At 40.3% G+C, this 25,569-nt stretch overlaps 1 long non-coding RNA gene across 1 annotated transcript; it reads right to left on the bottom strand.

The window, feature by feature from the left end:
* Positions 1–15,904: 15,904 nt before the first annotated feature.
* Positions 15,905–22,717, bottom strand: LOC148335470 (uncharacterized). Its single transcript, XR_015844152.1, has 3 exons — positions 22,631–22,717; positions 22,376–22,446; positions 15,905–16,984 (listed from the first exon to the last, which is right to left on the bottom strand). It is a non-coding gene; the product is annotated as an uncharacterized LOC148335470 (long non-coding RNA).
* Positions 22,718–25,569: the final 2,852 nt, after the last annotated feature.

Raw genomic sequence — 25,569 nt, 5'->3', positions numbered from 1 at the left:
GAAAACCGACACTAAAAATAGAAAAACGACTCTTTGAGTTTTGTTTCAATACCGAAACAGCAAAATTATAAAAAGTAAAATAAATAATAAGCTTCTCCTTTGTTGTCAAGAACAAGTAAGGAAAAGTCTAAAAACAGTTTGATTTTAAATTGTTTTATGAAAACCGACACTAAAAATAGAAAAACGACTCTTTGAGTTTTGTTTCAATACAGAAACAGCAAAATTATAAAAAGTAAAATAAATAATAAGCTTCTCCTTTGTTGCCAGGAACAAGTAAGCAAAAGTCTAAAAACAGTTTGATTTTAAATTGTTATATTCCCGAAAGGTCTCACCGACAGCATTTCTCCTACTGACCAGGAGGTAGCGCTCTGTACTTTGATGCTCAAGCCTAATGGCACAAACGCTTACTACTTACTAATACTGAGAGAAAATGGTTGGTACCATTTTGATAATTAATTCAATCGCCGGTCTGCGGACCACTATTTGGTTACGAACCGCACAAACAAAGAAACACATGACACACACACACACACACACACACATTTATTTGTTTAGAATAAAGAATATGTGACCAAAATGTACTGTGCGATTTTATCTCCCAGGCGTCGGTCGTCGCCCACCCCCCACACGCCATGCTGTCGCCACCTCCTGGTCAGTAGGAAAAATGATGTCGGCAACAACTTCCGGGAATTGAAAACAAATATACGAACCGTATTTTGATTTGTGTCTGGTGCTTTATTCTATTTTAGTTTTGGAATTAAAAATTGAAAATCAAACTGTTTTAGACTTTTCCTTACTCATTCCAGAAAACAAACTATCAAGCTTCATTTCAATTTTTTTGTTTCAATATTAAAATGAAAATCAAATGACGTAATTTTTCTATTTTTAAAATCTGTTTTCAAACCTTATAACTCATGCTCAAAAGAGACACGGACCGTTGGAGATGGCTTGGTACTTAGCGAGACATGCCATGGTTTCCTGACAAGCAGCAGGCTGTGATTTAATGTTGCTGGCTGGTTTGCTGGGGTGTGTGTGATATTTATAAATGTGATATTATTATTTATTTTATGTGAATGTATTTACAGTAAATCAGTTTTATTATGTATTATTATTATTATTATAATTATTTTAAGTATGCAATTTTTGTAAGTAACACAAATGACTTTTGGACAGTTTTGTCATCTTACTTGCACATCCGTGGTCCCTCACACCTCCCACTTACCTACCAGCACTTTACTTTGGAGTCAGCCAGTCCTCTCTCAAGTGCCTCCAACTGGCGCAAAATGCTGCTGCTCGTCTTCTAACTGGATATCGTAAGACAGATCTCATCACCCCAATCTTGGCCTCTCTTCACTGGCTCCCAGTGCACTTTAGAGTTTGCTTTAAGATACTTCTGTTCGTCTTCAAATCTTTAAATGGCCTTGCCCCAGTGTACCTCTCCATGCTTCTCCACCTCATACGCACCCGCCTGCTGCCTCAGGTCTGGGGACCACATGCTGCTGGAAGAAAGGGGTTCACTTTAACCAGCTGCCTACGATGAGAGAAGCTGGATCGAACAACAGCACTGTGATTTGCCAATCTAATTTCAAATCAGTGTCCCATTTAAAACATAAGTTTGAGACTGTTGGCTTGAGATAAGATGCCAGGGGCCCAAGGTCAACAGGATTGAAAGCAGAAGGGCCACAGGGACCCAACACCATAACTGCTATCTTCTTTTCACGCAGCCTAATGAGGGATTGCCCCTTTTCTGTTGCCAGTCTTTCACTATGGAATGACCTCCCATTAAATTTTAGGCAATTCCCCTCTCTGTCCACGTTTAAAACTCATTTGAAGACATATTTTCATTGTGTTTTACAGGGCCTTCCTGTGTGGAGTTTGTAAGTTCTCCCCGTGCCTGCATGGGTTTCATTTGGGTACTCCGGTTTCCTCCCACATTCCAAAAACATGCATAGTAGGTTGATTAGATGCTCAAAATTGTCACTTGGTGTGATTGTGAGCCTGGATGGTTTGGTTGTTCGTATTTGTGTGCCCTGCAATGTGCTGGCAAGCAGTTCAGCGTGTACCCCGCCTACTGCCCGCAGACAGCTGGGATAGGCTCCAGCGCTCCCGCGACCCTAGTGAGGAGAAGTGGTACTCACACACACACACATATATATATATATATATATATATATATAAATATATATATATATATATATATATATGGTACCTGTTGCACGTGAAGAATAAATCCCTTGTAGCTAAATAACGAAACTCAGAAACATGCAACAAAGTCAACATTATTATGGAATGTCTCTCATGGGTTTAATAAATTATTTATCTATATACTGTAGCAAGCTACCTTTCTATCATATTCTTAGGTATAAGGTTGGACCTTTTTTGTAAGGGTTCTCTTTGAAAGCTCTTTTTGTGTGGTTAGTGATTGCATATATTGCTGTAGTGCATTTACCCACTGAAATTTCCACAGATATACACATCTTTAAGATGAGTTTTATTAATGGTCTTATGGTGTGATATATTGAAAGGTTTTGAAAGCTTGACCTGTGGTCTGACTGAGTTGGAATAGCCCATAAATCGAAAGCACAAGGCTAACAAAAACACAATTTATAAATAAACGCATCATCAAGCCCGAGGACTGTTTCACTCCCCCGCACAGCAGTGGTTAAATTCTAATCAAGTCACTCTGAAATCTCTGCTGGCTGGCCAAAGGTTAGTGGCTCAGACTCAGGCTTGAAATTTCACTTTGAGTGTTGTTGAACTTCTTTTTTTGTGCAAAGCCTGTAATTATTCTCAAGGCGAGCGCAGCGGGCTTCTTCAGACTTTCCAGCACGTATTATACCCTTTAAAGCTGTCGACATCCTCAGAGCATCAAGAGACCTCCGGCCTTCAGAATTGGGATGAACATTTAGCATGGTTGCTATGGGACACAGAAATCACCATGACAACGAGCCACCTCATTCTCATGGGGGGAAAGACGGGGTTGTAAAATACACAACACCCACTTTTCTCATTGCCCAATCAATTCAATGCATGTTCACAGTCGCATGCAAGCCATTAGGGAAATGTTTTCTGACTTCAGTCACCCTTCTCTCCTTCTAACCATGCAGCTATGCTTCCTTCTTTTGGCCTGGCTGAATAATAATTACTATGAGCTGTGAGGCCAGTTGAAGGATGCATCCCCCGCCTGCTCTCAGCTAGATTGTAATGGGCTCATAAGCGCTGCTGATTGAATTGATTGCCGCAGTTGGAGTCTGTACAACGTACGATTGGCTGATGTTTGAACATTAAAGGGACACTTGATTGAGCTTAATATTGGCACTTATATAATAGGTATGAATGTAAATGTAATTACATCAGTACTAAAATTCACCCCTCCTAAAATACTTTGTAGTGATTTAAGGGCTTTTTTGGGTGAGATTTTTGACGAATTGGCACTCAAACTCGGCTTGTTATTTTTCCGTCTCAGCTGACAATGTATTGGCAGGGAGGCAAGCATTGAAATGTGACTTGGTTCGGCACTTCTGTTGTCTGATATGGCGACCGATCGCCACCTGAATTCAAATGCACATTGTTACTCTTGTCCACTTCAACCTGTGAAAATATAAGAGTGTTCTGCAAAATATTTTGGATTGAAAATGAGCTCATATATGAGCCAAGATGACCCCCACAAGATCAAAAACACAGAGACAGTCGCTTCTTTACTTACACCGGCCGAAGCGCACAAGCGCATGAATGCACACACAAACCCCGGTGGCACCCGGTTGGAGTTTTCAGACATTTTGCTATGCTCAAGTTTTGTTAAGTCTCAGGAGGCAGGTGGCTGTCGGCCGGCAGCCAGACACGGATGTTTACCCCCACGGCTAACAACCACTGCGGTGGTGTTAAAAGTAAGAGCACTGCTCAAGGCACAATTACCTTTCGGCCGCTAAACAGATGAGGTTCGCATAAAAAATCAGTTTCTTTCTATCCGAACATGCAGCTCTGTGCGAGGTTGTCATACCTGGGTGAAATTTCAAAGTTGGACTTTGAAAAATCCAGCATGCCAGTGCACGGCCCTAGTGAGGATATGCAGTGCAAAAAAATGGATGAGTTTGACAGACATGTCAGAAACGGCATGTAAGTAGTTATTTCCTCATTCTCTTTTAAGTTAGCCAAGGAAAGGTGAAATCGTTTTGTGATGTTTTCAGAGGTTAAAGTGGGCCGAAGTAGAGACGTCCCCATACATTTTGGGGCCGGATGATCCCATTATTTTGATATTATTAGCAACATATTCACAATGACTTTGAATGGACAAATGGGATTGATCCCTGACGTGACTCTCACCAAGACATGGAGGGAGGGGAGTGGGCGTGGCCATAATGTTCATTCCCAGGAGGCATTTTTGAACTCTGTCATTTTGTTTTGATTTCTCCAAAGCAAATTGATAAAATTGAAAATGGAATCTAAGATTAGTTTTCTGATAAAAAAAAATACATCTATACAAATTCATCTTGTTGTTGAAAAATGGACCATCCCGGCAGGATTATCCCTTTAATCAGCTCACACCAACAGACTGCTTTGTGTTACTTTATTTCAAGTACAGTAGAAAATGTACACACAGAAAAAGTAACAGTACAGGAGTGTTTTATTGTCACTTGCAAAAATTAACATCACTGTGTTCAGATGAAAGTATAACAGCACTTACCTTTATTGTGGTTTTAAAAAAGAGATCTTTTGAATCTCAAATTAAGTCATTTTAAGATAGATAGATAGATAGATAGATAGATAGATAGATAGATAGATCTGTAATATTAGCAAAAATACCTGTTGAGAAAGAGGACCTGAGTATATCTTTCATTGTTTCATTAAAAACAATTTACAAACACAATTCCAAGTTCAGTTAGTTGTTATTCTCTTTACTACATGGAGACAAAGGAACAAATCAACAAATGGAAATAATAAACAACAATATTTGACTCTTATTATATGCCGTTGTGTAATGTAGTTTGTGCTGAAGTTTCCGTAACACGACATTATCGGTCTGGCAGGCCTTCCGCGCAGGGTCGGGCTCATTTGCATGTGCTCGCTACCAGCCAATGAGAATGATCCACATTTTGCAAAACTGTGATTGATGGTCCATTCAATCAAATCATATTTAAAAACACAATGACTCTCAACTCTTCACAATTCCAACCTCTGCTTTTTGACAAACGTTTGGTCCTACTTGTATTTCGAATGAGTTTTGCATTTTGGTTCATGAAACCTTGACTGTGGATGGTCTAAGAAACAAGTACTTCTCAGCCACGTAGTGGACTGCCCATGCATGAAAGTAAGAAATGTTCATTTACTGAGGAATTCTTAAGAACATATAATTGACTACCATGTGTGCTTAAGCTTGGCATGTATAAAATTTTACTTGTTGTACTTGGTTGAGATATTTTTTTTTCATTACACTTCCTTTCATAGATTCATTTCTCCTCGTCTAAATTTATCTTGTGGTCCTGATATTGTCTCTTGACTCGACAAATACAATGATTGTATTACTTTGTTATTGCCGACAACGCATTACCCCCAACAGACAAACATTCAGGCCGTTACCGAGTGGGAACCGAACACTCGCTGCCTGGAAGGATGTCAAGCAAATAAAGAACTACACCATCAGTGACACCAAATGTTAATACAGTAACGTACAAATTATGGATTAATATTGAAATATGATTTACGAACGATTTTCAATGCAACATTTTACTTGCAAGCAGTAGAATAACAACTTGCAGGGCATTTGAAAAAAATTAAAATAAAGTCATATTGGAAGTTGCACATTTGGACGGACGAATGAGGCTCACTGAGGTAGACTGTGACTTGTTGTCAAGGAAGCAGACGAACAACAACAAAATCACTAGTCTTCCAAAGCGGGCCACACTTGATCTCAGATTTTAGTGCCAATGGTCAGATCGTTGTTTTTGTTTTGTTTAACAACGACACACTCGTCTCTGGTCCATTATGTGGTTTCCTGATTATAAATCACCAAATAAGAAGAGAAAGAAAAAAAATGATTATTCACTCTATACTGTTAAAGACAACAAATAAGTGGAATTTGAAAACTACAATATTGTCGTGTTATTTGCATTGCGTGTTTGTGCATTTTAAGTGGAAAGATTGAGCCACTCACCCGTGTATGTTTCCAAACGATGTTGAAGCTTCTAAAAATGGTAGTAATCATTAAACATCGCAAATTAGAGCTGGATCAGTGCAGTTGCAGTGGATATATTAAAAGAATAAATTAAAACACCTGTGTTCATTTGCCAGGTTTTTGTGACATAAAAAAAAGTGACCAAGACACATAATTTTAAACCACTTTCCACCACTAATGTGACCAATAACCTGGACAACTCCATTTCAAATTTTGTTTTAATCTTTTCGTGAAGGCGAAGTAAAAATGTACCTCTGGCAAAATGTTGTTGCTCAAGTGTGCACATCCTTCTATAACTAGAAATGTGACTGTGTTCAAAATCAACTCATCAAAATTGAAAGTCACGTTAAACGACAGTCATCACACACCAACCACTATTTAAAAATCCTTTGTCTAACCTCTCATGCAGTTTTGCTGCTCTCGTCTGCTTTTCGTGATGTTTCCCTAGTGGAGAAAATATTTAAAAAAAAGTGACATTAGGAAGAACTGGATGACCATCCAAAATTGATTAAACGACTAGAAGAAAACTGGTTAGGGAGGCTGACAAGAGGCCAATAGCAATATTGAAGGGCCTGCAGGAATTTCTGCCCAGTACTGCCCGGTACCAGTGTCAGTGTTCGAACAAATCCTTCTTGGTCTGTTGGAAAGGGAAAAAAAAACAAATGTCATAACAGCTTTACTTTATTTGAGGTTTATCAGACGCACTTGAAACGCTGTCAGGTGTGTGCTGACTTCAAGTTAACATGAGTTTAAATGTAATTAATTATTGCCGAACGCAGCCGCATCACCAGTTACAAAGACGCTGTGCTCATGTCACTGATGTTTATTCGTACTTCTGCTCCTGAATTTTTTTTCTTTTTTTGTTTCATTTGTGTTGCACTGGTTATAATGCAAGCCCCATTAATGGGGGATGATTTTACAAAATTATCTTTCTTGGTCTAATTTTTGAAATCCCCAAAAGCTGGTGTTTGAACAGGTGTGTGACTTTTTCTCTCCTCTGTGTATGCAAGCACACATGCTGTATGCACAATCCTGAGTCTTACCTTGAATTGAATGCAAATCCTACAAGATGAGCTATAAGCATGGAGAGCGCTCCGTACACACAAACATGCGGCGGTGAAAGTGCATCTGTTTTAATAACAGAAGACTAAAACACGTAAGTTTAATCTTCAGGATTTGGTATCTAAAGGTCGCGCAATAAAGCTGGATCTCTGCAGGATAAGGAAGATAAAGGAGAGGAAGGAATAGAAAGGACAGAACAGGGTGGTCGAAAGGGAAATGAAGGGACCCGGCGGGTAAAAATGGCTAAAAATTGAACGCCAGGAGTCAAAAGGGGAAAGAAAAGATATCAGGAAAGCAAAAAAGAAAATAAAGAAAAGTGGTCATAGAGGGGAAGCCAAAGAACGTACACAGGGAGAAGTATAAGAAGGAAAATAAACACTTAACGAAGCGTAAACAACCGAATGAATATGAAATTTCGAAGAAAAGCACGTAAAATCGAAAATGAAAGCGCAAATGATGCGAATGCTGCAGTGAGTTAACTGCCGTCATGTTGTTGCCGTTCAAGACAAACATCACAGCAGTTTTTGCAGTTGAGGCTGTGTTGTGAATGCCAAATCTCCTGTCAATGAATGCTAATGGCTAGTTATGGATGAACATGTCAGCTCTTTCCTATTTCCTGTTAATAACGCCGGCTTCTGCCTGGCTGGCTGACCTCTCTGCTGGTTTTCTATTTCCATTCATCTTTAATAGCGGCAAAACTGCCTCACACCACACATTGGCCCAACTACCTTATTACTTTTCACAGGGGAGAAAAAAAACACTTATTTCCCTTAAATGAATTGGAGCAGTGGGATTTTTAAATCTGTCTGATGTGTGTGACTTCTTTTACATTCTTGTCACAGCCAGTGTTTACCCGTTGACACTCCTCGCACAGTTAGGAAATCTGAGACACGCCACCCCACGCTGATGTTCTGTTCAAGGTTCGGGATGATTTTTTTCCGTGGCCTCCATCGTCGAAGTGCTAGCTCATGTGGCTTAAGTGCGGAACAACTGAACTTGCTGCATGTGAAAAGTGCCTTGAGAAAGCACAAAGTCAATATAACGTAACTGAATTGGCAGCGGCAATACTGAATAATTCATAAATAATTCCATATTTGTGGATTTTGTGGTCACTGGTTACCTGGTGTCTCTCGCTCCCTCTCGTGCGCACACGCACGCGCACGCGCACGTATTTGCGATAGAGGTCTATGAAATTGTGACATTCGGAGGTAGATGAAATGACCGCCAAGGTCTCGGAGGGCTGTGCTCCATGTTTTACTGCTCGACGATAAGAGCTCTTAGGACCTGAAAAGAACATACACACGCACGTGCACACGCGCACACACAACTCTTTTGGACCACAATCCCTGCTTCAATATCTTTCAATTCATATCTGAGCTCCCGAGCTTCAGCGTCTTTCACGTTTGCTGGGCAGGTACAACACGACCTAGTCCAAACTTCGTCCAAAGTAATTCACAAAGATGGACCCTAAGCTCAGGGGCTGTTGTATAACTTGTAAAAAAAATATATTCACTAATGTCATAGGAAAAGTTCTATCTTCGACGAAGAGGAGTGAAGTTTGCAATTAGAGCGTTTTCATTTCCCCCGATTTGTGCATGCATGCTGGCTTTATCACATTCTCTGGACACATCAAAAACATTTTGCTCAAATTACTCAAATCAAGTATTTCAATTAATATGTGTCTAAACTTAGTTTACTCTATATGGCATATATCACTCAATATTTCAATATGTAAACATATTCTTACAATAAACAGTCAAAAATTAATTGAAGCTCTAATGTAAATGAAACTACTTTTGCATGTATTGCACGGGACAAAGAAAAATTTATTGCCTGAGTAATGGAGCACTACAATCACCCTTCAGTTTCCTTGGAAAACACACACACACACGCTCACACACTCACAAAAACAAGATTTGATACCAAACATTGCTGACATTATCATTAGTAAAATGAGCAATCCAAATGTCACTTTGTTGACACATTTTCAACAATCGAAATAAACATGACCAGAAAGACTGTAGAATTCCCAGTGAAAAATGAAAAGATTATTCGCACCGTTTCATCAAAGTCAAGCAGACCGCATATCAATCGGCCATTTTGGGAGTCAGAATGTGTCAAATATTCTTGTAGCACCCACAGGTTTACATCCATTTTTATTTTTTTTTTTATCACAGTGGTAAACACGAGCAGCCTACGCATTGCACCATGTCGTGTTCGGAGTCTGTCTCCGTACAATGCCCTCATCAGAGGTGCTGTCAGAGCCAACAATGCTCAGAGTGACAGCTTGTGCTGGCACCAAGTTTAAGTTACTGCAGCCATTGATGCTCGGCGGGGTGCCGGCTGCCTGAGTTAGCTCGCACAATGCCGGGCCAACAATGTGCCCGCATTGTCCACGTCGCGACACCGCCGACGAGAATGACAGCACGCGGCTCGCCAATAGTTCATTAGACCAATTCTTAACTACTTTTCTCTTTTTTCTTGTCGCCGTGTGGGCTACTTAAACCTTCCTCTTGTTGCTTCTCTGTTTCTGCCCGCTGAGGTGTGCCCTTCTCAGTATTCGTTATTATGAGCCACTGACTTCCAGGTTGAACATGCTTTCTGCATCAAGTCATGCACACGCTCACAAAATAACACGCTGAAATTGTGCTGCGCATCCAGTGCGCTCCTAATTTTCATATCAAGAAAAAGCCGTAAATAAAAAAAAAAAAAGAAAACCACCCCCGTGGTTCAAGTAACTAACTGACTTTTTGGTTTTTCAGGGAGGACTTGGGTCACTGCATGTACTTTGAAATAAGTGCGAAGAAAATCTTGAAGGGTGAGACTTTCTGACTATTATTTTTTTTTTCCAGCCTGGGTCGAACAATTATTGGCTGCCTGCTGAATAGTTGCGTGTCATTAGAGCAGGCTAAATTATGCTCTTCACTTTTCGAGGAAGGCCCTTTCACTCCAAAGAGCCAAATAACTGGGAGAAGGCAGGATCGTCTTCACAAAGAAGCTGACAGAGTGTTCAAGGACACTGGGCTTCCATTTCTCTTCTGATAATGTTCCATATTAGACTAATGTTCAATTAGCTTGTCAAGGCTGGTTAGTGAAATGTAATTCTTATACAGAGAGCACAAGGGGAGAAGGAGGAGGGAGCTCCTTTATCACGATCCATCTTATCCTTTGTGAGTCATTCGCTTGATATGTGTCATGCAAATCATCTCATTAGCTATTTGTCCATGATCAGGAATTCTAATAGCTTATATAGGGAACATGGGATGTTCAGAACGAGCACAATTTGCCCAAGTAGTCACGGAACAACCACCTATCTACCTAGCTATCTGAAAGCCTGTCCGTCTTTACGTAAAAAGGGAGCAATTTCTCCAGCGAAAAAACAAAAACTTGTAATTGGGAAAAGGGAATTTGTGTTTACAGTTGCTCTTCACTAAACCTAATGAAAAGCAAACCCTGGAAGCTGACCCTCCAAATTCGTTTTCCTATTATGACTTCAAGATTGACTCTGGCATTCAAAGAGAACAACAAGTGACTGGGGGTCAATGCGTTTATCAGGAGGGGCCGACCACGGGCTCACGGGACTCGTAAACAAAAATGCCAGAAGGTCAGATGTGGCAGAAGCAGCCTGGAATAGTGACGGCGGAGTACATTACACTCGCGTGGCTGTTTAAACGACCGAAAATGAATCGAATCAGAGATACTTTGGCCGTTCGGTGGTTTATATTACAACAGCATTGGGGAGTCTACACAATGAAAATGGTAGCCCTCGAAAAACGAAGGACGTGCATCATTCAGCTCAAGACGACAAAGCACATAAATTCTACCTATAAAAAGACGTGAAATTGTAAGATGGGAGGTTTCAACTTCTCAGTCTGAAACATGCTTGGTCATATAGACATAAATAACCGGACCCTAAGTCACACTGAGACAAAACAAAGTCCGTCGCTTTTTGCAGGCTTTCAAATTCTGCTCTTGTGATCCGTGGCAATGAAAAAGACGGAGTCATTGTGATCCAGAGCGTTCTCTCTTTTTTTTCCAGTTAACTACTTCGAGTATTTCTCTCCTTTCTCTCACTTGACTCTCCTCCCCCTTCAATTTTCACACCCGAAGAGCTCTCACCCCCCTTCTTTCACCTCTCACCTAACCCACAGTTCCAGCCCTGTTCTCGTGCATTCTCCAGTGGTGAATTAGGAGACGCAGGAGGGATAATGACCACTGAGTGGAAGTGAGCGGAGTTGGACGAAACTACTTCCTGCACAGCGTGCTGGTCACTTCATCACCTGGGTCATTAGAGTGACATCATCGCCCTGCATGCCTCCTTTCTTCCCTCCATTCCACCTACTTCCCATTGTCATTTTTCTTCTGCCTCCGCCTCAACTTGTTCTCTCTCGTTTTCGCTCAAGATTCAGGTGGTCTCAAAAATACCGCAGCGCGGCGGACGCAAAGATGACAGACCGTGAAGGATCAGCTGTAGGCTGATCATTACCAGCGCCCTGCGGTTGACTTCAATTAGCCTGCCGAAACACTGCGCTGCACTGAGAACTTCAAGTCAGAAGGGTTCTGGACACCTCACCTATGCAGTTACGTTAAAATGAATAGTTGATTCATCTTTAGACACTGAGATGCAATCGAAAGTTATTAATGTCTCGGTCTCTGGTAAATACATCTTTAAAAGTGTACGTGGTTTCATGAAAATGTGTGGTGAGCCTGTGCTGTGAAGTATTAAGAAGAAAAAGGACACAGGAAAAAAAGAGGTTGTAACAGACATAAAATTTCGGTTGTAATTTGAACCATATTTTCCACACTCATCTGTGCGGCATTTCGAGTGTCTCTTGTTCTCTTCTCATAATACACAACAGTATTCTTGTAATTTTACCTTTTTTTTTTTTTACGGCTCTAATACGCCTTTGGATAGTGTCAGCGCTATTGTTTTAATGTTTAGTCAGTGGTGTGATCATAAAAGATGCCATGAGATCATTGCTTTTCCCTCCGCGACATTTGTTTTCATTGCAGGAAAAAGTCCCAGCATTTGGAAAGGGAAAAGTCAAAGTTCATGCACTTCATCTGCTGAGAAACGAAAACACAATTACAAATTTGGTATCGAGCGTTTTCATTACAGTCGTGAATTTCTTATCCTGCATTAAAAAAAGATGATAACTACAGCTCAAAAATAGAAGATACACAAAAATTTGTCTAAGCAAAATGAAGCACGACTTTATCCGTGCTGTGAATTCAAGGGAGACCTTTTAAGTACCACAAATTTCATATCAAGTTGTTCGGCCAGGCTGCTGCAAGTCAAACAACAACTCCTGAGACCATCAACAAGGGTGACGACTGATTGTTGGTAATGTGTGTGTGTGTGTGTGTGTCAAGAGCAGGACAATTATGTAGATCTCCTCTTGTGTGGCTACACTCTCCTCTCTCTCGACCCCCTACGGCAGCCTGATGGGAAACAGCCTTTCATTTGCTCATTGTGGTAATTGGTGCGTGTGAGGGAGAGGTACATGTGTTCTGCTCCCCCTCTACGTCTGTCAGAGAATTAGAAAATGGAATTCTCCGAAGAGCGTCTGCCGTCCTCGTCCAATCTGACACATTTTCATTATTCACTTGGCGACAGAACACATTTCTCTTTCATCCGGCCACCAGCCGACATTAATATTTGCAATTCCACAGTTAATTTACATTGAGATCAATTCTGGAACGATTCATTTAAACAATTCAATGTTAGATTAACAAGCTCTGCAATTAAATATTTTCTTTTGCTCCAGGTCATTCTCAGCATGGATGCATTAAAACTATATGAAGATTGATTTGATATCGCTATGGCTGAAACTGTGTTTCAAATTGGTTGGCAAATAAATTACCTTAATAATTAGGTACAAATAAAACATCCCCTGTGGAATGATTAATGAGTCATTCCCTGTTCTATCAAATCCCATTTCAAACTCTTTACTATAGTGTCTGCTCGGTAGTGCTTAAACTCCACCGTCTGCATTATTAGGGATGGCAAACACGCAGCGGCTGAATAATTAAAATTGTGAACAAGTGTGTTATCACCTACTATTTCTCATATTGTCACGTCTCTTTAAACTCAGCCTTATCTACAGCCCTGGCATAATTTGTAACGTTATTGGAGTCCAGTCTGGTTCCGATTCTAATCAGACGGTGGCGAACAAAAAAACAAAACAAAACAAAAACAGAATCAGTGTTGTACATAAAACGCCAAGCACTTAATTAGCAACACTTGATTACTTCACAACATCAACGATCCATATATCCGTTTTTTTTTTTTTTGACTGCTTGTCCTCACTGGGGCCTTAAGTAACTTAGGTCAATTTGAGAAGGCTCCAGGCTCGAGGCAGGATACTCCCTGGACTACTGATTAGATTTAATAGTTGGGTTCTTTTTTTTTTTTTTTTTTTCTGCAATGCATCAGGTTGAAATAATTATATCTTTGGGAAAAGCAATGCTGAATATCAGGCAAAACTTGCAAAAACCTTTAAAAACAGTTAAAAATATTTATTTATGTTGCTAAAAAAAAAAGACAGTTTGGTTTTGGAAGTTATGATCAAGTGCACAACAAACACGATCCTCCCATCTTATTGCAATAATAATTGAAAATTTAGACTTGCACGGTATTCATATTTAATTCAACCAAATGAAATATAAACACTACTCTATTTAATATTGCATTATATTCCATAAACAGGGACCAGGCCCGACTGGGACTACTGAAAATCCATGACTAACTGACTGGGCATGATTATTGATGTTTGCTGTGGGATGGTAATTTAACTGTCAGTTTGGATAAGCAGTTGTTTGCAACACCGCGAGATGGGTGCACCGTTACACTGTACCGTACAATCTTTTCGTTATCCATTACTCTTGCTTGCTCTCAAAGAATATCGTGTCGGTGTTATTTGTGTGTTTGTGTGACTTTGACAAATTTGTGCCAAACAAGCTATAATCACATGCCTTGGGGATATTTTACAAGGGTATTTCTATATCAGGGGTTTCAACAATTCCCGGGGTGGTCTGCAATGGAGGTGGGATTACTGTAATGGGGAATCGATTTGAAATAAAAATAAGCAACTGGGTCAATTAGAAAATACCGAGCCGCAAACATGGAGGTGTCTGCTGTACAAGCCTCAATCACTACTGACTCATAAAATCGCAAACAACATAAAGTGTGTGACAGCACAAAGGACAGCTGTTCACATTGTCGTGATAAATGAGTCGAAAAATGAAAAAAAAAAAAAAAGTGAAGCGCACCCTCACTATTTGCAAGGGACAGGGCACGAACTCGAGTAGCGAAAATCAGCCAATAATCGCTGTCCATTGTAATTTCCATGTTAGACAAAATACAAATAGCGGGCTGACTGATAATGCTCTGGGGGTTTTCACGATTAACAAGGGCTGCAATATTTTCCCCCAAAATCCGTAAATGAATCTGAAAATACTGGAACGTGACTACACAGGGTTCTGCTGTACCATCATACCTGAACTCTGCATATGCAGTGAATTACGAAAAAGACAACAAGACAATATTGGAAGGAGGTGGGCCTGTCGTTTTCATAAACTGGATTTTCTTTTGGAGTTTGCTGATTTTTCCAAGTGCATCATTTTCTGACAGTTGAAATGTGAAAGTCCAATTTCTATCTTTAACTGTTGGACGTGTCTTTTCAAAAGGTGAAAGAAAAGCTCTTCGATCCCTGCTCAGCTTGGCCAATCACTGAGGGGAAGAAGAGAGAAAACAAGTGGACCTTCGACCCCTCGCGAGAGGAGCATCGTGCGCACGGCAGCGTGAGGTGAAGGCTCGCCACAGGGTGGGATGGAAGGTGAGCGGAGTCAAACACAGCAGGTAGGGTGCAGAGCGGCTCTGTGTTACTTGAAGCCAAGAAAGGTGAGACGGTGCAGTAAGTAGAGCTCCCTAAAGGCGACGGTACGGAGCGGGAGAGGAAATAACAGAAAATGCCAGAAGGGGAGGAGAAGGAAGAGAGGAGTCTTTCTTTGTAAGGGTGGTGGAATTAGCGGGATGTGCGAGAAATGGGGGGAGTGATAGTGAGAGAAAAGAAAGGTGCTACATGAAGACTGCAGCTGAGACATCTGGAGATGGTGAAAGGAAGACACAGAGGAAGAGGAAGTGGGAGAGAGAAAAAAAAAACAGCACTAGGAAAGAATGACAGTACATTCTCACAGGCTCCTCTGGGATGCGCTCAGGGTTGCACTCGATAAGACGCCAACAGGCTCTTGTCAATATGGATTTACGCGGCAACTTGTACTGAACGGCTGACTGAACGCAATGAGGGGCCTTCTGTCAATATTCATTTTCTTGTAAATACTGGAAGGGGAAATCACGCCAAAAATCAGTTTTGTTTTCATGCGCTTGACTGATTTCACCTGACTTGTGCCATCACAAAGTTACAGAGCGTAAATTTGAAATTCCAATAACAAATATCAAACAGTGCATGTTGTTACTGTATCCCGCGCAGTGAGGAATTCAGGTCATTTTGGATTAAATGTACAAGCATATACACAGAAAATTCATAGCCCTGTAAAATTTACGCAACAACTCAGTCAAATGATTTATTCGAAAAATCTCTGCGACGGGAATCAAAGGAAGCAAGTTGACTATGTCGCGCTTCAAAACAGAAAACCAGTCAAGAAAAAAAGCATTAAAACTGTTCGTTTTTAATATCTTTAGCCTCTTACAATGAGTCATATTTGAGAAAAAATATTTTCTGCCTTCAAAATCTCAGGATGCTGCTGTTCAACACACCATTCATTTCGACTACTGAAATGAAATTGTTAACAAATATCAACTAGTCAGAATTTGGTTCCGTTTTTAGGAGGTGATAATATTCATAAATACTTTTGTTAAATATTAAAATAATAATAATAATAATAATACCCCCCCAAAAAAGCTAAATACACAATGATTTTATTTGACATTTTTGTGGCAATGTAGTCGCCTACAAGAGATGGGTGATTGAGGTTTGCTAAAAATTCACTTAAAAAGATCTAAAACTAAAAGTAAGAAGACAAACGCAAATAAATTGGATTTTGCTTACATTCTGGATTTTCAACTAGCATCCTGTACTTTGGATGAGGATTTTTCACTCATACATACATACACACATACATTTCATACAATGAAAAGAAAAAAATGTCGCCTTGGCTAAAAGCAAGTTTCGACTATCAGGGACACGAAGACAATATTTTTGCATGCCTGCTGCTTTTCACCACTGGTGACAAGCACCGCCGTTATATTTGCGACAAAGGTTCTTAGCAACCGTTGCCGAGGAAAGACATCATGGAAATGGAACACCTGTTTGATCTGCAGCGACCCTCTGTGATAAGTAACCCCAGTAACCATGCCGACCACAATATGGAATGGCTGCATAGAGCGCTATTGACAGGACCTGCAATATCAAACACACACTGACATACTGACTGTACACACACTCACACACACAATCCAGGATCACAAAACAAATGCAAGCGAGCGGTGCAGACATGCTTCACGCCTTCAGGCGCGCAACTCACGCATGAATCAAATTGCACAAAAAAAAAACTCTTACATTCATAGAAAATAAAACTGCAATGCATTCACACCGGCGAGCTCCAATATAGTTTGCGAACCAACACGACGCCGAGTGGGGGAGAAGGAGGCACCAGATGGCAAACATGCTGAGAGTTACTCACAGCCAACAGGTGGATGAGGAGGTCGCAATGGAAGTCAGCCTTGACCTGTGAGTGGCAAAATAAGAGTTATAGTTACTCAGAAAGAGACGCAAAGTTGTCTGCACAAAGTGATACTTTCTTCTATCGCTATGATCGGGTCCACATTATCTTCAATTCAGTGCTTTGTTCCCACGTGTGAGTAATTAGATCGCTTTCAGCTTGGATAAATCCTTGTGTTTAGAATATTTTATCGACCCTAAAGCGGAAGGAGGAATACAACCTCCACGCTGAAAAAAAAAAAAAGACCACTACCCCTTTATTATAACTGGGGATGAGTGTGATGTATTTGGCTTAAGAAATATTTTTTGCAATACATATGTATTATCTAAATTTTGCCTATGTAAGTATGTGTGTGTGTGAAGGTGCATAGAGAAAGAAATGTTGAGGAATTTGCAAGTGGCATTCAAGTAATCCAAACTGTGAGAGTGTTGCAGTTCACAGTGCACAACTGCACTCCATCATAGTGAGGGCTGTTTTTAATATTAATATTTAATACAAAAAATTAGAAACCCCTGCGGGTACGATGCGGTGCAGTTCTGCACTATTACAAACTAAACCCACAACACAACACTGAAATGATAAAAAGACAAGTATCAATTAATAATCACCAACGAGAGACAGTTAAAACCGTAGACTTTGCTTTTTACTCTTAAATATGTGAAATTCCCGTGGAGAAGCTTGTTGCTATACCCACTTTGCATCGTCTTCAATTCCCCTCTCCATCCTTGGGGCCCTCACCAACCTCCCTTGAGCCTTCCCATCTACTTTCAATAAGGCCACATCAAACAATGAGTTAAGGTTGCCCTCCAAGCCTGTGAGCGAAAGGGAACCAACGTGACGAACAAGGAAGAATAACGTGAGGAGACAAAAGGTGAAGGTGCGGCGGACGCGAGTGCAGCGAAAAGGAGGGGGAGGGAGAGGTCAGTACTGGCCCGGAAATATTACAGATATTCCTCAGAGTCATACAGCAAAGGTTAAATTGTGTTACATTGATCTCTGGAGACTTACATTTGCATTTGGGCAGGGGGCATTGCCATTACCGTTTCCATTAATGGCGTATACATGGTGGCAATATGATTGTGTATTAAAAAAAAAAAAGTTGGATCATAATACTTACGATCGCCGCACACCGAGGAACACGACTGAACCCAACTGATCTATTCCGTAGTTTGCGGGGTGCAGCAACTCCTTTAGCTGAGTGATAGAGAAACTATGTCGCCAAAGTACATGACACCTCGGTAGACGCCACATCCAGCACGTCGACACCAAAATAGTTTATTTTATATATAGAGTGTATATTTTTGGTCTTTGAACTTACCTACATTTATCATTTCAGATGTATTTGAGGGTGAAACATGGAAAAGCAAAGTGTGGAGAGTCTCAGTCGCGGAAATCAATAACCTTTCAATTATCCTCACTCTCACTTTGTTGTTGCCTTCTTCCTTGACAATGGTCAAATGTCATTTGTCAATTAAAAAAATAGAAGTGCAATGATTCATCATCTAATCCACAGATAATCATTTATCAAATGAAACAATAATTGTTTTTGATCATCGAAGAATAATTTTTAAGTAGAAGTTTTTCCAGATTTTTGCAAATTTCAGTTTCTCAGCAGTAAATGTCCAATTTCGGTAGGCCGCCATGGAAGCGATACATCATTGTGTATTCAATCCAAATAAAATATTTGCTTTTACTTAAAAGCAAAAAAAACAAAACAATGATCAACATTTTTTGACATGTTACAGACTGAATCAGGAACCGAATCATAATTTGTTTGTGTTTTGTTTTTGAATAAACGGATGGAAATTCAAATTAAATTTTTTATTTGATTTTTCTTAATCCAATTTATCAATTAATTGACAAAATAACTAACAGCCTAAAAAAATTGTTAGTTCCGTCTCAAAAATAGAATCATACAGTACAATGTGTGTGGCATCTGAAAAAATTGTGTACAGATAATAAAAGGGGGGCCCTGTGCTTTCGTTGCCGCGAGTTGGTTTTATGTATCGACTATTATACGGCAGGAAGTCACTGACTCCATTTTTTCACAAAAGACCACTTCAATCAATTTCCGTCATGTCGTTTGGTGTGTGACAAGCGTTTCAGAGCTGTTTTTTTTATTTTTAATTTAATTTATCTGTGTTGCAATTGCAGCCCAATGAACTCTGCCTAACACGGCAACCGACAAGTGTGACCAGAAAAAATAGAATATAACAATATAATGCCTTTATGTGTTCTTTTATGTATTTTTCAGTGTGATTTAAAAAAATGTCCAAGCATATCAGTTTTTGGTTTTATTATCATTTTCATTTTTGTTTTTAAGTGGGAACTATAAAAACTTGCTCAGACTTGATATGGAATATGGATTTTACAATGCATCGTATGTTTCAGAAAAAAAATTCTCTTGCTGAACCTAACCCTTATAATTTATAAAAACAAGACTAAATATTTACATGATTATGCTGCTTATTATTATTATGAAAATATGATGTGTTCCTGAAAAAATGATGTTAGATTCTGAATGATCACAAAAAAAATCATCTAGAAAATGTTACATGCTCCTCTGAATAAAAGAAAAAAAAGAAGTGGCAATATGTTGCAATATTTTCTCTCACTTTTCCCTCTTAATAGTTGTCTCAATACAAAATTTCCAAACAGAGCTCGTATCACCTCATTTTGTGTGCAGTATCAATCTGTTTGAAGAGATTCATCCACACAAGAATATCTTTTCAAAGGCATACACAAAGCTTTTTGAAGTTTCATTGAAGAAAATTTGACGGTATAATAACTATGGCGGGAAGGTGAAGGACAAAAACGTCCACCCTGCCTCATCTGCGGCAAGCCTTCAGCAAATGGCAGATGAGAAGAAGATGAGACAAAAACGGGACGGACGCAGGGGAGGTGGCAGCAACAACAAGAACAAGACGGGGTGCAGGGTGAGGAGAAGGGGGGTTCAAGGGGTGTATATATGTGTGTGTGTGTGGGGGGGGGGGTCGTGGTGATGGCAGCATCCCCCACCAGCACTGTCACAAGCACACGCTCGGCTTCTTCTTCCGCGGCTGATTGGGATTGTTGTTCAAACAAGGCCAACAGCTGCCACAAACATGTTGGCCTCGGCGCAGCACAAATCTCACATGCTCACTTCGCGTGCACGCACACACAAACACAAGCGAGGCTGCTAACGTGTCACTTTTTGCTGTCACACTTTATGGCACCCTGTTATCTTTTTGTTCTGCTTCTCTGTCCCTGATAAGACGCCGGCCGCTGTGATTGCCCTCTGCTCTCCCGTAAGTGTGACAGCTCAATCATTCCTCAAATCAACATGTTCCCTCATCACGATTGCATCAGAAATATGAACGTGTACTGTGTTCTACGGTGGCTGGGAGATTGCAAAACGCTGGTCAAACCTTTTCCACCATCAGTAGACTGACTATTAAAACCAAGCAAGGCTAGCTTTTTCTTTTTTTTTTTTTTTTTTTTTACTACAGCTCTCAAAATGGTTATCGTAATATTGCATAGAGTACTTTACCCCAAAACAATTTCCATTCTTAAAATCCCTGTTGGTAACATGATTCCAATTAACTGACAGCAATTGCGTTGACTTTCAACAGTCGAACCAGTTTTCTTCAACGTGCGTGTGCAAAAAGGGTTTAATGTGCATGTCATTCAAGCAAAATTAAAATCATGTCACCGTAAACCAAATCCATTTGAGATCCATTGTGATGCATGCGGTCTTTCCTGACGCCTCACCAAGCAATCAATTAATCATGAAAATAATCTGCAGATTAATCTGTAATAACCATCACCTGCAGCGTTAATCGCTTTTTCATTCTCGCGTACACATTTGCTCCCTCCAGTGTGCTGTCTTTACAGGCTGCACCCTTTCTATAATCAGTATGCTGTGCATCTGCAAGCACAAAAACAACAATCTAACTAAAACGCAAGGATTGCTCCGTGGAGGGTGTTTAAAAAAATGTTTTTTTTTTCAGAAAAGAAAAGAAACTATCACTGTTGAAGTTAAAAACAAAACAGACAAAAAAAAAGTGTATTTTCAAGCCACTCCTCGACACCCGACAATGGCTTGGGGTAAAAAAGAAAGTGAAGTGCCAGGAATTTTTTCTCTGATGTATCTTGTCATAAATGAAGGCCTTTTCGGCCTCGCTTTTGCTCTCCCCCCCACCATTATTTCTGTCCATCACAACACTTGTACATTATGGAATGGTAACCAGGCAGCATCTAATTGCAATAATTGGAAGAATGTACTACACGGCCTGTTCGAACACCTGTTAGCACAGAATGTCTCTCAGGATTGCACATTGTAGGTGCCGTCTCACACCATTTGGTGCATGCATATGTGTGTCTACATACTGTATGCCGTATATGCAGTACATGTGTGTTGGGTGCGGGTTGTGGGGCCTATTTAAGCCTCACAGTGGCGCCCATGCACATGTTCAGGAGGTTTGAGGGTTATTATTATTATGTAAATAGGAACAAGTGTCACATCACCAGTTTTCATTTTAACACATCTGACCCTTCCAGAAGGTGACAGCCGGTCACTGACACGTCCCCAGTTGCTGTTCACTCCCAATGATTTGGGTCTTTGACAAAATAAATAATATGCATGGTACATCTTCACACCTCTCAAGCTGTCATCACGAGCCTGCAATCACTTCAAATCTTCCCATCGACTACCGCATACCCAATGCACACGTATGAATGAGTTGGTAAGCTGTCGGGGTGTTTTGAAAATCAAGTGTATTTTGTTTACATTCACTCTCCTGTTCCTGTGAGACATCTGGCCAGATGTGAGGAGCTGTCCTCCTCAGTGGTGCTGAAATATCAATTCACACACTCATCCAGTCTACTGGGTAAACATGCACTGCTGCGTCTGACTTTCATAAAAAGCTGTAATTTCATCACGCCGTTCAGGACTAAAATAGACATTCATTTCAGGCTTTCCAGCAGGGTTCAATCACAACCATTACACCCTTGTGTGAGATTCTCTGCAGTTATATTCCCGCAGCATGTTCCTTTTGCACACACATTCTGTCAGTCTATCTGATTTTTGTTTATCTGTTTATTTTACATCAGGTGAGAAACGTTATTATTAAAAAAAAAGGGAGTGGGAAAAAATAATGATATATTGAACGGGTGTCATTTGACCCCGGGATGCCCAAAAGGGCGGCTGCTAATCCATTGCAGGTCACCAGCAGGTTGCACTCTGCTTGAGTGTGCAGGCGAGCTTTCCTCCAATCTAATCACTCTGCTGCCATAATTGCTAATTGAGGTGCCCACCGTTAGTGAGATCAATACAGCCTGTAAGTACCATTGCGACGTAAGTGTCACGCGCGTGCATGTGTTTGCAGTGCGCCGTCTACTTTGAGTTGCTCCAAATACCTGTTGATATCTTGTTAGCTGCGCCGCCTCCTCGTCTTCATCACGTTTACACCGAGGGAGACAACAAGAAACTGCAGTCAAAGAAAGACAAACATAAATGCCTTCGTATATTATCGGTACATTTTAGGATTATACGTGAAAAAAAATCTTTTAGTTCTGTTCGGACAAGCGCCCCTTATGCTAAAACCTTTTTTTCCTCTTTCTCCGCGTTTGTTTCCCGAGGCGCTTTCACGTCAAATACGCTTCAAGTCTCACCTGCTGATTGACAGTCCAAAAAGCCGCCGCAGTCTCCCCCGTTGGGCCTCGATGGAGCGATGGAGAGCCGTCAGAAGACCAAGCTGCCAACCATGCCTGCTCCTTTAAAAAGCTTTCCCGGTCCAATGGGAGGTCTGTCAGCTTGAGCGGGACCTGACGTCACTGCCAGTGCCACGTCCTGCCCCCCAAAGCCCCACCAACCCGCACCACAATTGCTTTGAAATATCAGAGAAATTATCTTGGCATTATTATCTCAAGGAAAAAGGCGATGAGGTATTCGAAGAGAAGAGCAAAAAAAAAAAAAAAAGACAGCATTTCTTTTTGGCGGGTTTGGTTGTTTTATTTTTATTTTTTCAAATTACATTTTTTGGGGGAAATGTCCTATCAATATTCCAACATTTGGGAGAAAATACAATATAGTTTGTTCACCACATGTGCACATAGGGAAATCAGTTTTCCAACCTTTATTGAGTCAAGACTTATGTCAAGACTTATGACAATTCCAACAACGTTTTAATGATGATCTTGTCTCAGTTTCCAATTGACTTCACCAATTTAATTGAACCTAAAGCTCTATTGTTATATGAATAGCAATAGGTGGATAGTTAGTTATTTCTTTTACTATCAAGTAGAAGAAGATTTGATTATTGTTCCTGTCACTATACATCGTTGGCATAAATAGATGAAGATATGTCCCACGTTACACACCTGATGATCACTCACGGGACAACACACTAATATGCCACGGCACAGTAGTTTGGAATTACTGATTTACATAAATAATCCCACTGTAATTATATGTACCTGTCAGAAGATGGGCAGTAGCTAAATCAGTATTGTAGTGGCTGTAGGAGTAAATTGTCTTTAGTATAGTGCTTCAGGGATATTTATGTATAAACCGTTTTTTTATGTTGAATCATATTTTATTGTGCAGGTCTTGAGGTCCCCTAGACCGAATACTAACATGCTGAATGAGGTGTTCTTTTGTCTTATCAGCGATTATTTCTACTTGGTGCAATGTAATGAAATTAAAAGAAACACAAGTTGTATTTTATTAAAATTCTATCGTTCTACTTAGTATTCCACAATTCTCTATGGACACAAAAAGTAAATGAACAATACCATACACAGGGTGGCTCATTTTTCATTCAAAAATGTCTATATTTTTGGATCAGGAAAATGAAAGGATTTTGCATTTTTAATTTTTGTCAGTTTGTTTTGGACAAATTAGCAAACAGTCAACTAATATTAAAATGTCCTTTTTCATCTGCAACATGGATATGCCCCCTCCCTCTCCCATATTTTGTTGTTATATCAGCGGAGAAACAGGTCACAATTTATCTAAATCATTGAATGTACATCACTTGTAATTTAAAAAAACGGCCCTCAATCTACACCAAAATTGATGTGGACATCTCTACTTAGGCCTACTTCAACCTCTGAAAATATAATATAAGCCTCTCCATGAACACTCACTATAGGAGAATAAGAAAATTCGAAAATGAGCAGCTTACCTCTGTTCTCTCGTGAAGCCCTGTTTTTCTTTGACGATAATAATAATAAATGACATTGAATATTATGCCCTTCGAGATATCCAGGGACAATTTTGCGTTGAAAAAAGAAAGAAAACAACACACCATAAGGAGTAGCAGCGTTGCCGGCAGCAACGGGAAACCTTCACCCTGGCTGAAAGGAAGCCAGTGTTCGTCCTGCGAGCCTCGGCTTGCATTAGTGGCTGGCAGCTCACTGTTGCCAGCGATGGGAAGCCCCGGCAAAAGCCGGAGTAAAAGCCAGTGTCCGTGCCGCGATCCTCGGCGGGGCGGGCAGCTGGAAGTTGACTGCCACTGGTCTACTCTACCACACGGTTCGATGGCAATTAGGTCCAAAGCCCTGGTATTGAGACAGTGATGTCCACATAAACTGCTTTCCAACTATAGCTGCACTGAGGAGCTGCAAGGCAGCGCCAAAGCCAAAGCTGAAAAGAAGGCCCCACTCCGTTGTGAGGTGGCTTTGGAGTTTTGCTCAAATTCCGTAAGTCATTTTCTTCCAAACTCCAAACAAAACACTCTTCATCTTCCAAGTCAGAATCACTGAATTGATTGCTCCAAATTACATTCCTCTGCTCTGTCCATGCCATTTGTTTTGTTCTGCTTAATTCTTCAACTCTCATGTGAAAATGACACAATAGTTGCAAACGTGAATTGAACAAAGTATATTTCCGCCAAATGATTTTTTTTGTGAACTCTCTCATGTCTTAAAGGAACAGGGTGTAAAAAATTTTGATTGTTGAATGTTTTTAAAAACCCACTATTATTAATAATATGCAAAAAAAAACATGTTCCATCACATCAACTTTTTGTTTTATATAATCGCAGGTTGAGTAATCTCTAATTATAATAAACATGTTGAGCTTCACTTTACGAGAGGCTCACATGTTTTGCAGACGTTTATGATACAGATACCTGTAGAGACAAACCGAACAAAAGTAGTTCATCAAGGCGTTTCGAATGACGTTTTACTTATTGTATGAAGCCGTATAGCCGAGATTTCTATTCTTTGACCTCTTCGTGCCTCAACGCTCTCCTCATCTTCAACAGTGAGACATGATCATTGCGGTACACCTGAAACACTGCCACCTTAACCTCTGCCTCGTCATCTCAAATAGCATTGCCCTCTCCCTCTGTCTTGGGATGGTCACATGTCTACAAAACGCACAAATGCCTTTGGTCAAGAAATTAGTGGTCGGCTTGCTAAGTGTGATCTCTCTGAAGTACCGGAGTGTGCATGCTTCAACATGCATGCGCCTCCAATTTATGTCATTGCATTCTATTAGTTGACCACTAGATGGCAAGGGAAATTTACACACTGTACCTTTAATGCTTTTTTTTTTAATGACAGTTAATTTTTGTTCAAGATTGCCAGGTTTCGTTCAACTTCAT

The sequence above is a fragment of the Idiotropiscis lumnitzeri genome, chromosome 6 (assembly GCF_059441095.1).
Source record: "Idiotropiscis lumnitzeri isolate Australia: NSW breed Sydney's pygmy pipehorse chromosome 6, RoL_Ilum_1.0, whole genome shotgun sequence".
Classification (NCBI taxonomy): Eukaryota; Metazoa; Chordata; class Actinopteri; order Syngnathiformes; family Syngnathidae; genus Idiotropiscis; species Idiotropiscis lumnitzeri.
Note: the sequence above shows the minus strand (reverse complement) of the source record. Positions and strands in the feature narration are given on the sequence as shown.